A 17,473-nucleotide genomic window follows, 5' to 3' on the forward strand; every position below is an offset into this window, starting at 1 on the left:
TAGAATCTTCAGAGAGAACAGAGAGAACGAATCTTCTGGATTACTTCAGTAGGTTTATAGATAGCAGCATATTCATTGAGGAGGCTTCTATGCAACCTGTTACATAATCTTCAAGCGCAGCTTGACCTTGCTTCTGGGGTTGAAGGATTGAATGTTTAAAGAATAATCTTCATTTCTTGCTCCTTCGAATGAAAATTCTTCGATTCTCACAGATTATTCTGGAAACTTTACATGTGAATCTGGCCCTAGGAGACCAGATCTATATATTGGAAGCAATGAAATGGCTTGAAATCGTATGAATGAAGATGTTACGTATGGACTCGGCGAGTCTGGGAGATGACTCGGCGAGTTGGGCTTGATATCAGACTTATGTCGCATAGTAACTCGGCGTGTCATATGGGTAGACTCGGCGAGTTGTATGAAGATGGGCAGGAACTCGACGAGTTAGAAGAACAACTCGGCGAGTCTATTGAAGATTGCCTTGGACTTGGCGAGTCTGTTCTGGGACTCGGCAAGTCTGGTCGTGGAACCCTAACCTTTTCTGGTTGAGCTGTGAATCGGCGAGTCTTGGGGCGACTCGGCGAGTTAGGTCATGGCATGGGAGTTTTTGAGCATAGGAACTCAACGAGTAAATGGGTTGACTCGGCGAGTAGGGTCAACCAGGAAGGTTGAATTTGACCGAGGACTTTGACTTGGACCAAGGGTTGACCAGTTTGACTTCTAATGGTATTTTGGTAATTAATGGTGTTTATTGGTTTTGGTTATTTGGTAATAATCAGTGGTGGAGTTCATGCTGGTGGTCGGAGCAGTGTGGTCTTATTTCTTCAAGTCGGCAGTTGTAGGTGAGTTATCCTCACTATACCGATAGGGTCTAAGGCACCAAGGTCGGCCCTTTATCGGATGGAAATTCGGGTAGTTGTTATGTTATTGCTTTGTTATATGTTGCATCCTGGTAGTTAGGATGGTTCATGTAAAAGACTTGGTTAGGGTCGGAATCTTGGTATATAGGATGATACTATGTTAGTGACCAGTTAAGTCGGTATCTTGGTTAGAGTGTGTTATGTATGTGATCTGCTAGATCAGTTGATTAGTGATGAATTGTTATATGATTATATGTTTATGTGCACATGGTTGATTGACTGGGGTTCGGTTGAGTCGGGTCCTACTTTGTTTTGTAGGCCAACATACCCAGGGCGGACCGGATATTCCGAAGGCCGAGTGAGCGGTCCGGATAGGCTGTAGGCCGCACGAGGGCGGATCAGATGTACCGAGGCTCGGAGAGTGGACCAGGCCGACTGAAGGTCCAGTGCGGGCGGACCAGTCATACTGTAGACTCGGAGAGTGGACCAGGTGGGTTGAAGGCCCGGTGCGGGCGGACCAACCACACTGCAGACTTGATATATATGTCTAGACTCGGAGGGTGGACTAGGTGGACTGAAGGCCCGGTGCGGCGGACCAGTCACACAGTAGACCCGAAGTGCATGGATGTTCTATTTATGATATGATATGTTGTGTGTATGGTATATGTGGTTGATATTTTAGGGGTAACTCACTAAGCTTTCGGGCTTACAGTTTTTAGTGTGTTGTTTCAGGTACTTCAGGAGATCATGGCAAGGCAAAGGCGTGATTGTACCACTCCTCATGTTTTATGTGTTTATGATGTGGTTCTGGGAAATACTATGATAATAAATGAATTAAAAACCTTTTTGTAATGAATTAATGGATATGGGTTATTTTGGACGTTACAAGTTGATATCAGATCCTTGATTTGAGTGAATTGGAGGAACATTCGTGTGAATCCAATCTCAAATCAAGGAGAGTTTTTAAAGCGAAATTAAAAATGGTTTTTAAAAATAAGTAAAAGAGGACACAGAGGGTATGATCATCCGGAGCTAGTAAGTTACCCCAAAATTGCCATACAAGTTATTTGTTTATGTGATATGTTAGAACAGCATGCTAGTGTTAGGCTAGGGATCTTCAAGAAGTGCATGATAGAGTTGCATGACTATGATGCCTACTAGCCTAAGGTCTCCTTTTATGAGAGTTTCAGTGTTCCTCTAGCAGTGAGGATAGAGTGCTTGCTATGTTCGTTAGTGCTTGGGGCGTTGTGATGATACTTGAGACAAATATGGGTAGGGGTGGAAGGTAGTATGGACCCGTACTAATGAAAACACAGGACCCATACGCGTATCAAGGAAGTCACAACCCCTAGGTGGTTGATTACAGAGTCATTCTGGGTGGTTATGCGATGTTTATGAGGATCTCATGGTGTATTGCAGAATGGCGATTATGAGGTATTACGAGGCAAAATCCGGTTCAGGATCAGGAGCGGGAGAGGGTGGTTAGGAGGGGTCAGCACCACCCGAGGTCGTTGGCCAGATGAGTACGGACGAGTTGGATGCCAGGATTAGTGAGATCCTGCATGATGAGGTTGTTGCTGTGTTCCGGGCTGAGTTGTCGGAACTATTTGGGTCGATGAAGACCGCCATGATTGAGTACTTTGATGAGTGTTATGCATCTCTTACGGCGATGGCTGCCGTAGCGGCTACAACGCCTGTAGCAGCGGCAGGAGGAGGAGTCAGTAGAGGTTTTCAGTATCAGGACTTCGATAATATGAAGCCCCCTACTTTTGATGGAGTTCAGGATCCGATTGTTGCTATGTGATGGTTGTCGGATGTGGAGGGATGTTTCTTCACATGTTCATGCCCTGCCGATCAGAGGGTGAGGTGTGCTCTGAACCTGTTGAGGCTCGAGGCGAAAGATTGGTGGAGGTTGACTACAGGGTCTTATTCAGATGCGTAGCGGGCTGCGGTTTCTTGGGATAAGTTTCCGGAGATGTTCAGCACTCGTTACGTTCCACAAGTTGAGAGAGAGAGAGAGAGAGGTTGGCTCAGGAGTTCTTGGAGCTGAAGCAGGATACAGATTAAGTGATGGAGATCACCAAGATGTTCACTGAGAGGGCGATGTTTTGCCCGGATTTTGCTTCAGAGCAGGCTCGGATGTCCCGATATCTGAGTATGCTCAAGAGGGACATCAGGCGGTTTGTGTCCACGCAAAGATGTGATACCTTGTTAGAGTTGCAGGAGGCCGCCAGGCGGCGTGAGTTGGAGATTGAGTTGCAGTTGAGAGAGAAGAGGCGGGCCCCGGCGCAGTCGCAGTTGCAGCCGGTGCCGAAACGATCCAAGACCGTTGATTCTAGGTTGGGAGATCATGGCATCCGCACTTGTGGGAAGTGCGGGAAAAGTCATACCGAAGTTTGTAGGTCTGGTGGTGCGTGCCGCAAATGCGGGAGAGAGGGGTATTATGCGAGGGATTGCCGTCAGTCAGCCCCGGTTCAGGATATGAGGATTTGTTATCAGTGTCATCAGGTTGGTCACATAAGGGCCAACTGTCCACAGCTTACTGTCGGACCGGTGCAGGCTCCAGAACCGGCCACTTTGAGGATTACAGGTGGAGGTCAGGGTGGAGCAGAGCCCCTGAGGGCTCAGGGACGTGCTTTTCAGCTTATAGCAGAGGAGGTCAAGGCAGAGTCGGATACAGCTGCGGGTATGTTTCCTTCTTGATATCTTGTTATCTTATGGTTGTTATGGAGTATTTTATATATGCTAGTCTCGTTTGCATGATTCATGGTATGGTGTTCATCCATCTTTTCATCGGGTTTATCGTATGATCGGGGGTTTAGGGATTGGGAGTCTTATTTGGTTATCATCCTTGGGGATTGATGGTGGGAAATTAGGCATTTTGGGTCTAAATGTCGTGTTTAGCATTTTCAATTTGAGGGATACTCAGCTGGGGGTTGAACTCTCTTAGATTTCGAGATGTGCAATGTCGGAAAGTGACTTTGTGGAGGTTGCTCGTTTCAGAATTAGATCAAGTATAAGAGAATTTATTGAGTAGGATTGTGTAAGTGATGTCGGTTGGGTCACCGGTGGTTGGTAGTCAGTGCTTTAAGTGGGGAGAATTGGAAAATTCTTAGGAAGATCGATAGCATGAGAGGTCATTTAGCTATTTGGGTTTTAGAAGTATTTTAGTCAGTCAAGAACATGGGTTGGTATGAGTAGGTCAGATGAGTGGGGCAGGATACAGACCAAGGTTGGGCCTGGAGTTAGGCCGGGATTTGAGTATATAGAATGTAGTTAGAGTTGGGAACCCCAAGAGGGCTAGAACAGTATGTATGGGAGAGATTCCCGGAAATAATGGTTCAGGGTGACGTAAGACAGTCTTGAGCGGTCCGGATAGACTAAAGGTCGGAAAGCCTACCAGTCAGACTGAAGGCTCGGGGAATGGTCCAGATAGGCTGAAGGCGTAGGAGGGTGGTCCAGATACGCTGAAGGTTCCGAGAGTGGTCCAGATAGGCTAAAGGCCTGGTAAGGCGGTCCAGTCATGCTAAAGACTTTGTATGTGTTAGGGGGGCGGTACGACGAAAATGAGGAAAAGCATCACCAGGGAATGATAATCGATATAGTCTGGCCCCAAGTATTGATCATGTTAGTGGAAAGCAGTGCATAGACCGAGAGTCCTTGCGAGCAGATTTAGAGTATATGGAAGTTCGAGAAGAGTAGTTGCTCTATATGGATAACGTAAAGTAAAGTGTAGATCAATGGCACGTACAGGTGCAGTAAGGGTTGTTGAGTGGATTTCCTGGAAAAGAAAAGCATGTAGCTACGGAAGGAGCATGGGTACTCTAATAGGAGGAAGTGGAGTAAGTGGATTATCGATAGTGATTCAGCTATTGGTAGTAAGTACTGGGATTGTACCGATGGTGTGTAAGCACATCCGGATTGGGTGTCTGCTGAGGTTGCAGAGGGATTTCCGATAGTGTAGAACCAGAGGAGTTCGGAGTGGATGCAAGGAGGGAGCCTTGGAATTTCTAGTATGGTTGTGATCAGGAGTTATGTAGGTAGCGGAAATTCATCATGGAGATGTCTTGAGGTATCATTAGTATGTCGGGTTTTCCAGCCCAAGGATGTGGGATCAGGTACAACATATGTATGTGATTACAAAGGAGAGCTCATGGGAGTTGCTCAGGAGCTGAAGGATGTGTCATCGTGTCAGCTCGGAAAGAAATGAGTTGAATGCGGAAAGGAAAGCAGGATAAGTCCTAAGAGTGAATTTGATAAAGGATATATCAGTCGAGGAAAGGGGTTGGAACTTGGTACCGGGTCAGGACCCAGTGGATCAGGGAGATATCTAGCTTGGTAAGGGTCAAGTGAATGTCGTGAATTGAAGTGATTAAATTATCATCGGGTGATCATTGGTTAATAAGGGTTGTTATCAGAGAAAGAAGTCGGTGGCCAGCTTGAATCAGTTGTCGTAACTCTAAGAGGGAAGAGTTGGACTTGATAAAGGTCCGATAGCAGTGTTCAGAGGAACCTAGGTCGGTTGAGACCAGGAGCTGTATTAAGGGAGTGTCATCTGGGATGTGTTGCTGCAGGCTTCGAGGACGAAGCCTAATTTAAGTGGGGGAGAATTGTAACACCCCAAGTTCAGAAATACAAGTTCAGGGTTCTAAGTGTAAGTATGGATGGTCGACTCGGTGAGTCGATGGATAGAGTCGGCGAGTTGGGTCACGATTCTAGACACATGTTAAGTGATCAACTCGGTGAGTCGGCAGATGGACTCGATGAGTTGGTGCTGAAAGGAGAAAAACCCTAATCCCGGAAGTTGTACCCTATATAAAGCACATCATAGCCACCCTCAGCTTCTTTACTGCCCATTTGAGTTCCAGCAACCCTAGTTAGTGTGTGTGAGCCTCCAGTGTTGAAGATTGAGCTTGGAAGAAGAACTTAAGAGGAGGAAGTTAGAATATCAAGAGGCTAGCATTGGAAGATCATTGTAGATTCGAAATCTACTCCTTCTTGGGCACATTTCTGAGGTAAGAAGTCGTTACCTTGAGTTTTCTCCTTCTAGATCCATTCTTGGTTGTTGTTTTGGGAGTATTAGCTTGATTGGAACCCATTTCGGGTTTAGAGATTACATCTGAAGTTGCCACTTCAGATCTAGGTTAATACTGAGCTATGAAAGCTTAAATCATCAGCCATGGGGTTTGATTTAGAGTATCTTTGTCCCAAAACCTCCTTATAGCTTGATTGGAGCTTGTTGAGCCCTGCATACATGTAAAGTTGGAAATTTTATGTGTGAATCTGGCCCTATGAGTCCAGATCTATATATTGGAAGCAATGAAGTGGCTTGAAATCGTCTGAATGAAGATGTTACGTATGCACTCGGCGAGTCTGGGAGATGACACGGCGAGTTGGGCTTGATATCAGACTTAAGTCGCATAGTAACTCGGTGAGTCATATGGGTAGACTCAGCGAGTTGTATGAAGATGGGCAGGAACTCGACGAGTTGGAAGAACAACTCGGTGAGTCTGTTGAAGATTACCTTGGACTCGGTGAGTCTGTTCTGGGACTCGGCAAGTTTGGTCGTGGAACCTTAACCTTTTCTGGTTGAGCTGTGAATCGGCGAGTCTTGGGGCGACTCGGCGAGTTGAGTCATGGCATGGGAGTTTCTGAGCATAGGAACTCGACGAGTAAACGGGTTGACTCGGCGAGTAGGGTCAACCAGGAAGGTTGACTTTGACTGAGGACTTTGACTTGGACCAAGGGTTGACCAGTTTGACTTCTAAGGGTATTTTGGTAATTAATGGTGTTTATTAGTTTTGATTATTTGGTAATAATCAGTGGTGGAGTTCGTACTGGTGGTCGGAGCAGCGTGGTCTTATTTCTTCAAGTCGGCAGTTGCAGGTGAGTTATCCTCACTATACCGATAAGGTTTAAGGCACCAAGGTCGGCCCTTTATCGGATGGAAATCTGCGTAGTTGTTATGTTATTGCTTTGCTATATGTTGCATCCTGGTAGTTAGGATGGTTTATGTTAGAGACTTGGTTAGGGTTGGAATCCTGGTATATAGGATGATACTATGTTAGTGACCAGTTAAGTCGGTATCCTGGTTAGAGTGTGCTATGTATGTGATCTGCTAGATCGGTTGATTAGTGATGAATTGCTAAATGATTATATGTTTATGTGCACATGGTTAATTGACTGGGGTTGGGTTGAGGCAGGTCCTACTTTGTGTTGTAGGCTAACATACCTAGGGCGGACCGGATATTCCAAAGGCCCAGCAAGCGGTCCGGATAGGCTGTTGGGCCCACGAGGGCGGACCAGACGTACCGAGGCTCAGAGAGTGGACCAAGCCGACTGAAGGTCCGGTGCGGGCGGACCAGTCATACTGTAGACTCGGAGAGTGGACCATGTGGGTTGAAGGTCCGGTGCGGGTGGACCAACCGCACTGCAGACTTGATGTATATGGCTAGACTCGGAGGGTGGACCGGGTGGACTGAAGGCCCGGTGCGGTGGACTAGTCACACAGTAGACCCGAAGTGCATGGATGTTCTATTTATGATATGATATGTTATGTGTATGGTATATGTGGTTGGTATTTTGGGGGTAACTCACTAAGTTTTTGGTCTTACAGTTTTTAGTGTGTTGTTTCAGGTACTTCAGGAGATCGTGGCAAGGTGAAGGCGTGATCGTACCGCTCCTCATGTTTTATGTGTTTATGATGTGCTTCTGGGAAATACTATTATAATAAATGAATTGAAAACCTTTTTGTAATGAATTAATGCATATGGGTTGTTTTTGAAAATATTAAATTGGTTGGAAATTTTGGACGTTACAGGTGATGATCGGCCTTGACTTTCCTGCAAGTCAATCACCTCTCCACATACTAGGCCACATTTCGTTTCATACATGGCCACCAATAATTAGGTCGAAGATCTATATACATCGTTGTCGCTCCGAGATTAATAGAGATTCTTGACTTGTGCGCCTCCTCTATCAATACCTGACATGCACCACCCCAATATGGAACCCACACCCTCCGATGAAAGGTCATTAACCACCGGTTATCATAAACAAAGGAAGCCACCTGACCCACTATGCGCTCACGCTTCTAGTACTCTTCCTTCATAGCCTCGACCTGAGCCAGTCGAATTTGCTCTAGAATAGGGGTAATCAGTGTCATCCTCGAACACACATCCTTAATTAGGGCAGCAACCTCCTTGTGGCTGAGAGTATCAACTACAATGTTGGCCTTTCCCAAGTGATAAAGGATATCACAATAAAAATCCTTCAACACATCCAACCATCTACGTTTTCTCATGTTGAAATTTGGCTGAACCATTAGATCCCTCAGACACTTGTGGTACGTGCAGATAGTATAGCAGACCCCATTGAGGTAGTGTCACCAAATATTAAGGGTGAACACCACAACCCCCAATGTTCTATATCAAGCATAGGATAATTCACCTCATAAGGCTTCAGCTGCCTTAAAGCGTAAGCAATCATATGACCCTGTTGCATCAACATTCCACCCAAATATATGATGGGTGGATCGCAGTACACCACCAAGTCTTCAACTCCCTCCGGTAAAGTAAGAATCAGTGCCTCACACAATCTTCGGCTCAAAGTCTCGAAATCTGCCTGCTGCTCAGGCCCCTAATGAAACATGACGGTCTTCTTCGTCTACCGGGTCATATGAACCGCTAACTTGGAGAAATCCTGAGTTAATCTTTGATAATAAACCGCTAATCCAAGAAAAGTTTGAATCTCACATGGAGACCTCGGAACTTCCCACCTCATCACCTCCTCAACCGTGGCCGGATCGACCAGAATACTGTTCTAGTTAACAAAATCCCCCAAAAACTACACCTTGTGCAACTAGAACTCACAGTTGGAGAACTTCGCTTACAATCTCTCCCTCCTCAGAGTCTCCAATACCTCCTTCAGATGCTCCTCATGTTGTTCATGTGTCTTGGAATAGACAAGGATATCATCAATAAACACAATCATAGACCGATCCAACATAGGCATGCATACGCGATTCATGAGATCCATGAATATGGCTAGAGCATTGGTAAGCCCGAAGGACATCACCACAAACTTGTAATTACCATTGCAAGTCTAGAAGGCCTTCTTCTGTACAACCTCTCCTGCAACCCTCATCAGATGATAACCTGAACACAGATCATTCATGGAAAACCAAGATGCACCTTGAAGCTGGTCAAATAAATCATCAATCCTTGGGAGCAGATAATGGTTCTTCACCGTTAGCTTATACAGCTTCAGGGAGTCGATACACATCTGATGTGACCCATCGTTCTTCTTCACAAACAAAATCGGTGCTCCTCGTACTAAACTACTCGACCATATAGATCCATTATCCAACATCTCTTATAGTTGTGTAGACAACTCCTACATCCCCGAAGGTGCTAACCGATAAGTTGCTTTGGATATTGGAGCCACACCTAGAAACAAATCAATCTGAAACTCCACCTACCTCTCCGGTGGCACTCTAGGAAAATCCTCTGGGAACACATCCAGGTGTTCTCGAACAATGAGTACATCACCCACCGTCATCTTACTATTCTCCCGAACAATCATTATATAAGCCAAAAACCCATAACAACCCTGGTGAAGATAACACCTAGCCCTGGCTACTGAAAAAAGACTTATCCCACACTAAACACCCTCTCCCTAAATCACTAACTCTCCCCCACTTGGGGTCTCAATACACATCAATAGATGCTCTCAATCAGTCATCTCCCCAATGGGACTCAACCAATCCATCCCTATAATAACCTTGCTCTCGCGCAGGGGAATGGGAACTAAGTCAATTGGATATCAATCACTAAAAAACTCCAATATACATCCCTGATGAACCCTCGATACTCGCACAGGAAGATCATCATCAATATCAACCTCTAATGGATACTCCAGCTCCCCTGCGGGATCGAAAAACCTTTTGTTAAACGCGAGAGATACAAAGGATCAGGTAGCCCCCGAATCAAACAAAACCAAAGTAGAGATACCATTCACAAGGAACGAACCTAAAATCAAAACACATATATAAGAAGGAAAATCAAAATAAATAAAGAGAATGAGAAGATACATATTCATCACCACATATGGTGTTGCATGAGCCTCCTCGGTTGATAGCCGAAATGCCTTGATCCTCACAACAAACGCCACCACCTTTCCCTGGCGGCCATTCATGATCTTCAAGGTCGTTGGAGCGGGTGCTGCAACTGGTTCTTCCGTTGCTAAACTCGAAAAATCTCCTTTTCACCCCCTCTGATTACAATGAAAGAATATCAGAATCGATCCTTGGGTTGTAGCTGTGCAATGCCGACTAAAGTACCTATCCTTGCCGCACTTGTAGCAGCCTAAACAACCTCCCCTGCAAGCTCAATTATGCATCTTTCCACACTTTCCATAGTGGCCCCGACACTCCTGGCACTACTAGAAAAACAGCCTTTTACGACGCTCATTGCGCGTCGTAAAAGGCACAGACGACGCGCAAATGCGTGTCAAGGAAGGCCCTGTCATAAAGAGAGACGACGCGCATTTACGATGCTCATTTACGACGCGCATTTACGACACGCATTTACGACACGCATTTACGACACGCAATGCGTATCAAGGAAGGCCCTGTCATAAAGGAAGACGATACGCATTCACATGTCATAACCTTACGACGCGCGTGTTAATGACACGCAATGCGTATCAAGAAAGCCCCCGTCAAGAAAGGCCATGTCATAAATGAAGACGATACACATTTTTTGCGTATCATAATTTTAAATGTTTAGAAAAAATATTATTTATAGATTTACTTATTTTCAAATTAAATTTGTATTTAATGTTTCATTATAGAAAATAAAATATCATAGAGAAAAAATAGAATCCATTGCATAAATTTAATGTCATACAAATAATCGTTCCATGGAAAGATAAAACAAATCAATAGAAGTTTTAACAAAAATTTACAAACAAATTAGATGACCACTCCCTCTTTCTACCCCTTGACTCACTTCTCACCCTTTACACTGCTTTTGATGGATCAAGCCCTAATGATGACCATTTCTCTCAGATGTAAATCTCTTGTCTTATCAAATTTTCTTGGAACAATTGGTCTGCTTTCAGCTGTGCTTTTCTTGATTCTATGTTCACGAATTAATATACTTTTCTTTTTCCTGATTTCGTTAAGCTCTTTCTGTTGTTCTAGAGTCAAATCCTTACCTTCCATGGTCAACAACACTTGTTGACCTTCTACAACAAAATTCTTCATTGCTTCTGACTTCATATCTTCAAGTAACTTCTTATGATCAACAGGTTCATTTCAGTTTCAAATATAAACAAGTAAATTAAGAAGTGATCTCATTAGAATCCCTCTTAGCAGAAACCCTACCATTTGTAGCTCTTTATGGGTCCCTAGGGAGAAAATGGTAATGTTTCATTCCCAAAAATATATAAATACTAATCCCATGAATGCGAGCATAAAAAACAAGTATGTGTAACAATAAAAAGTTAAATACCTCTTTCTTGAACCCTCATTTGTGCCTGCACCCTTTGCATTCTTTGAAGTTGTTCCAGACTTTGTTGTTGCTTAAGGAGAAGTGATCTAATCAGTATGTTCACTTGATCAGTCTTTATAAGCTGATTTTCTGAAAAAAGATATCTTTATAAGTTATTTGAAATTTTTGTCATGTAATTCACATATAATAAAGATAATTTTGTTAAAGATGACCTCTCGGTGTTGTGTCATGATCAGTGATGATACATTGCTACTTCTTTCATTCAATCCAAAGCATTATTAGGGAAACCAGAGATCAAAATCCAGCATTCAACTACACAGAAACTGCTCAAAATGAAGCACGTATGCACAGAAAATGAGAACAAAATTAAATTAAATTAAATTAAATTAAATTAAATTAAATTAAAAAAAAAAGTGAAATACCAATGAAATTGTATGTCACTAATACCTTGTGTGTCTGTAAAATAAGATCATTCACAGTCAACCAGCTGTCTCTCCATAAACTGAAATACAATGAACACTTTATTCTCAATGTTTAAAAACTTAAAGATCCTTCATGCTGTGTATGCATGTGTTTGTGTGTGTGTGTGTGTGAGAGAGAGAGAGAGAGAGAAAGAGAAAGAGAAGACCAAAATACCTTGGATAAAGAACATAACCATGCCCATTCCTCTTTCACATACCTTGTAATCATCTCTCTTTTCTTTTTCTACATTTGTTTGTTTGTTTGTACTTTGTACATAAATTTGACTTCAAGGTGGTCAATAAGATGTGTGGGTGGGGTTTCCACACAGCAGTGCAGTAGGAACTCAAAACATACCCTTGGGAAATAAAAACATCTACAGCAAAAACATCCTTCCTTCCTTCTGTGTGCAGATTTAGATTGACCGCCACATACTTTGTTTTGATATTGTTAGCAGCAGCTAGTATCGTCTACTCAGATTGTCCCTGGTGTAGAAAGGATGTCTTAATGTTGCACGTGTTGTTACCCTCTCTAATGGAGCATATCTTAATATCCCTTGAAACAGATGAATCAAATCCCCTGCTAAATGCTCTACATGCTGCATTATCAAATTCTGCATCATCCACATCACACACACAACACAGCTTAATGATGCCTTACGTTTGTTTATTATATATAAACCGACTCATTTATACTCCATTTAATTTGAACAGAAAATATTATATGGAATAAACACTAGCATGGAGCAGCTGAAAGTACTAAATTATAACACATCAGAATCGAAAAATACAATGAAAACTAAAAGACTACTGCAAACAAACCAAAACTATAAATGAAAAATGGTCTTTCAAAATTTTTAATAAAGATAGTTATGTCACCCCTAATTTGAAAGGCGCAGGAAGATTCACCGCCTATAAAATTTAATCTTGTTGCACCTGATGAAGAGCCAAAGGCAAGATTGTCTAATCACCAAACTTTTCATGAGGAAGTCCGTCAGAAACAACAGAAAACAACTGCACCCAAGGTATAACACTAGTTTTCATATAAATAAATTAAAAATGTTAAGACTAAATTGCATTAACATTAAGATATCAAGTCTATCATGAAACTCATTTGTCTTCTCCATTTAGTCAATCTCTGCTACTGAATAAATGTTCAGCACAGACAATTTTAATAGTTTCTTCTTTTATGCGTTCAACATGTTTTTAAAGTAAAAACTAATGTTAAATGACATCCATATAAGTCCCAATAGTCTATTAAATTGAAATTCTGATATTGAAAAAAGTAATTAATTAAAATTCATTGTTGCAAACAATCAAACAAATGAAAAATAAATAAAACATAATGTGCCAAAAAACATATGCTAGATAAACATACATTTGATGGCTTAAACAATAAAGTAACATAAAAATGTATAACAAAACTAACACTACATTTACATACTGTACCAACAAGATTAAAAATAATTTAATGATATATTATTAAGGGGAAAAACAATTGATTTGCTTACTTTGCTAAACGAATATATACACTAAATCTCAGTTAAATAAGTTAGCCTTTAGCATCTTTGAGTATAAATTGAAGTTAAACATTTTTTAAGTAAATCTCACTTATATCATTAGCCTACCATAACACACAGCCGATTAGCAAATGTATTTAAAAGCTGAAAAATGAATAAAAAATTGTATAACTTTAAGGCTTAAAAACTTGGAACGGCGAGAAGTATTATAAAAAACAATTAACAATGTGCCATGAATTTAGGGCATTTTAAGAATACAGAGAAAGTCGTCTTACCTTCGGGTTGGCCATCGGATGACAATTCAATTGAGGCAAAATTGACACCGCATTAAGGCCGCTACTTTGATACCGTCGGAAAGAAGCACCAGGCAGCAACGATGGTAATTAGGTTGCCGTCGATGACTCAGTGAGGTAATAAGAAAGAAAACTAGAAATTTAGGAGGATACCTTCTTACTGATAAGAAGAAAATTAGAAATTAGGAATTAGATCTTGAGTGACAAGCGACCACTGCCACCCATAAATACTCGAATACCTTCTTATTTCCAATCGTCTCTTCGTCTTCTTCAACCAGTTGAATGCATTCTTTTAGCCGCTAAAGAATTGCTTCCATCTGTTTGGCATTTCAACACTACAATATTTTTGTGCGATCAAACTTTTGGCACAAGTGATACCCATAAGAGTTGGACAATATCTGATGCCCCATGGTATATTGTTGCCCTGGGCGACGGCCCAGCTCGCCCTGCCCTTGGGCCGGCCTTGACAACATGATAAATAGCAATATCGGTGTCTTACCATGTCAAGAAAAGATCCCCCATATTCCCCACCCAGTGCTTTTGGATCGTTTTGGAGATAGTGAACAAATGAATTAACAGATTGAGCCTCGATGTGTGCAAAATTTCCATGATCATGTTCAAACCATTCAGGTTCGTAAGCAAACCAGCCTAATGCAGCCCTGCAGTTGGTTTCAGTTTTCCACTTCAGAATTTAAATTAAAATAAAAAATGTTATATTTTGAAGAAAGACGAGTTGAATGTAATACCGATAAATCCCATCTTCCAGCAGCTGAATTCCCAATCTAACATTTTGTAGGCTCCCTTCATACTGGCATGTGCAGAATTTAAGTCCAAGTAGCATGACTGTGAAAAACGTACCAGCAGCAGCTGGATGGTGTGAAAATTTCCATGGAAGTTTGGTGGTCCCCTGTAACATCCTGCCAAGAAGCAAGAGTTGTACCAGACTATCATGTCGTATTACCTGTAAAAGCAAAGAGGAAAGATAAGAGAAGAAAAAAGTGAGTAATCTACAGCTACGTAACCATGTTGAAGGTACTTGAAGAAGGTCTGTAAAAACCCTAAAAGCTCTTTCAGATTAGGGTTTTCTTTCTTTTCGTATGTAACCCTAACTGATTTCAAAGGAGCATTAAAGTGTAATAACCCACCCATATGCATAATCGACATGATCTAACCAAGAAACATGAAACAGAGCAATCGTTGAAATAAAAGATGAAGGAAAATAGACTTGGGTAAGAAGGCGAGCAAGAAGGCGAGCCCTTTCTTCCTCGAACAAAAATTTCAAAATAGATGCCTAATTCAAAGGCCGCGCGCTTTCAGCGAGAAATTGGTGGGTTTACGAGAGAGGGAGAGGGAAGAGATTTCTTGAAGGGGAACGAAACCGCGAGAGAGCTCGATCAGATCCTGAGATGTTTAGTGCAAAAATGAACTATATAACCAGGCTGTAGACCGGTGACTGCAATTATATGTAAGTTTGATCAAATCGAGATCTTGGGAAAGGTCAATTACGAGGATCCGAAGAGGAATTTGAGATCTGTAGCCTATGGATGCTAATGCAAACGTGATGATGATGACCAAAAATCTTGATTTCTCTCGCTAAATTCTTAGTTCAATCCGAGCTAGGGCTTGTAAGGCCCTAAATCGCCGGCGCTGTGTGGGATGAGAAGCGGTAAGGTCCTAAATCGTCGGCTCTAGGATATAAGTAGATGGAGCATGTAAGTTCTTCACACTTTCAAGCATAATTGTAACCCAATCGTCGGCTCAAGCATAATTGTAACCCAATCATAGTCACTCAACGCGAAAATATGCGATTTTGGAACGGCGGAACTCTATGGCGAAACCGATAGCAGCTTGTACGCTTTCGGAGTTGTACTTCTTGAGATATTGTCAGGCGAAGAAGGAAAGTGACGAACGAAGGAAGGAGTGTCGATAACTAGGCAAGGCAGCAGTCGAATCTATGGAGGGGGAAGAAAGGATCATAATTAGGGCAAGAAGGAAACAAAAGTGGAGGATAAAAAAGAAGGCGGGTGTTCAAAATTTTAGGGATTTCATTTTCCCCCCTATCTACTAAACGTGCTTTTCATTAAAATTATCAAGTGACACTCATAGAGGACGCTCATTTAAGATACAGTGCCCTCCGTGTTTTTAATTTTTTCTCGTATGACGCTAATTTAAGGGCACACAATAATGTGTGACCTAAATCCTTAAATTTTTTGAAGAGATGACGCTTTTTTAACATCACTCTCCATTGCGTAACATAAATCAATGAGTGTCGTGGTTTGCGCGTCGTAAAAGGCTATTTTTCTTGTAATGTGGCCCTTTGATCTCGAATCAAACACATTGGGCCTCTTTCCTGAACCCTTAAACCTCTAAACCTGATTCGTCTTCGTCTTCTTCTTCTTCTCTATCTCCATGTCAATCTCTCTCTCTCTCTCTCTAATTCATGCCACCATATCATGTAGCATCTTGCAACTAGATCTACTCAGAAACTACCTAATATGGATCCTGAACATCTCGTGGTATCTTGCCTTCTTCATCTTATCGTCTGCCACATATTGCGGAACCAATAATGCCCACTCACTGAACATAGAGGTGATCTCTGCCACTACCTCAGTAGTCTAGCGAAGGTCCTAAAACTCCCTCGTCAACTACTAGACCTCAATCACAGGAGCAAACTCAGTCAAAAACCTCATCATGAAATCCTCCCAAATCATCGACTATACTGCCTCGCCTCCTAAGGCGTCTCCAACCTCCTCCCACCAATCTTGATCTCTATCTTTTAAAAGATAGGAAGTAAGTCTGGCCTTTATCCCCTCGGGGCAACAACTACTACAGAAGGCATTCGTGACATCCGCTAACCGATGTCTGCTCGCGATGTCTGCTCGTAATCGGGTCCTTCTTCCCGAAGAACTCTAGAGACCCACATGCATGGAATACACGGAAAGTCGAAGTGTGAGTTCCGTAATTTCCACCATATCATAATAAAAAGTGACCAAGCGCTCATTAAGACTCTCTACTATACCATCCTTGATCATACCAAATATCACAGGAACCTACGCAAGAATACTGCGGGAAATCTCTGATAAAATAAACTCCCGTATCTGATCATCCATATGTCTGGCCCCAAATCCCGAACCCGAACCATCATCGGTACCAGGACCACTTCCAGAACCTCCTCGAGTGACCATTATACTGGAAATAAACCATATAAACCATTAGAATATACTCAAAGAATCCTACATTCTACAAGCTTCCTAGTTTCATCGTGACTTTCCTTGGCTCAAGTATGGATCCTCTACTTCCACATTTATCCATACTTTCCTCAATAAGCATCCCGAATCCTCCAAGTTACTTCCATATCAGTCTGTACTACCCTTATCAAAACAAGTGTCTCGGCACCGTATCAGCTCCTGTTTTCCTAGGGCTAGCACCACACCATTCTCCTACTATCAACTGCAAAAGGAACTCCACTAACACCCTCTAACTAGCTTATGAATACAATTACATACTACCAACACCAGATAATTCTTCGAATGAAAGGTATCACACTGCAACGGTTGTACTCAAACAAGAGTTACGCAATAGGGTTAAAACTAACCTTCTAAAATTAACTAATCTCAGGAATATTTAAACTTAGTGTATTATTTTACTTGTTAGTTGATGTTAATGGGAACTCCTAAAATCACAAAGCAAGCAACATTTGAGCATTGAGTAATCGGAATCAAAGCATAACCTAAACAACCAATCATATCATTGACAAATCAGTACTAGCATGCAAGTCTATAAGCTCATAAAGTAGGCATATAAAGAAATCTGTCCTAGCATTCTATC

This window comes from Lactuca saligna, chromosome 6, assembly GCF_052625555.1.
Source record: "Lactuca saligna cultivar CGN05327 chromosome 6, ASM5262555v1, whole genome shotgun sequence".
NCBI classification, from domain to species: Eukaryota; Viridiplantae; Streptophyta; class Magnoliopsida; order Asterales; family Asteraceae; genus Lactuca; species Lactuca saligna.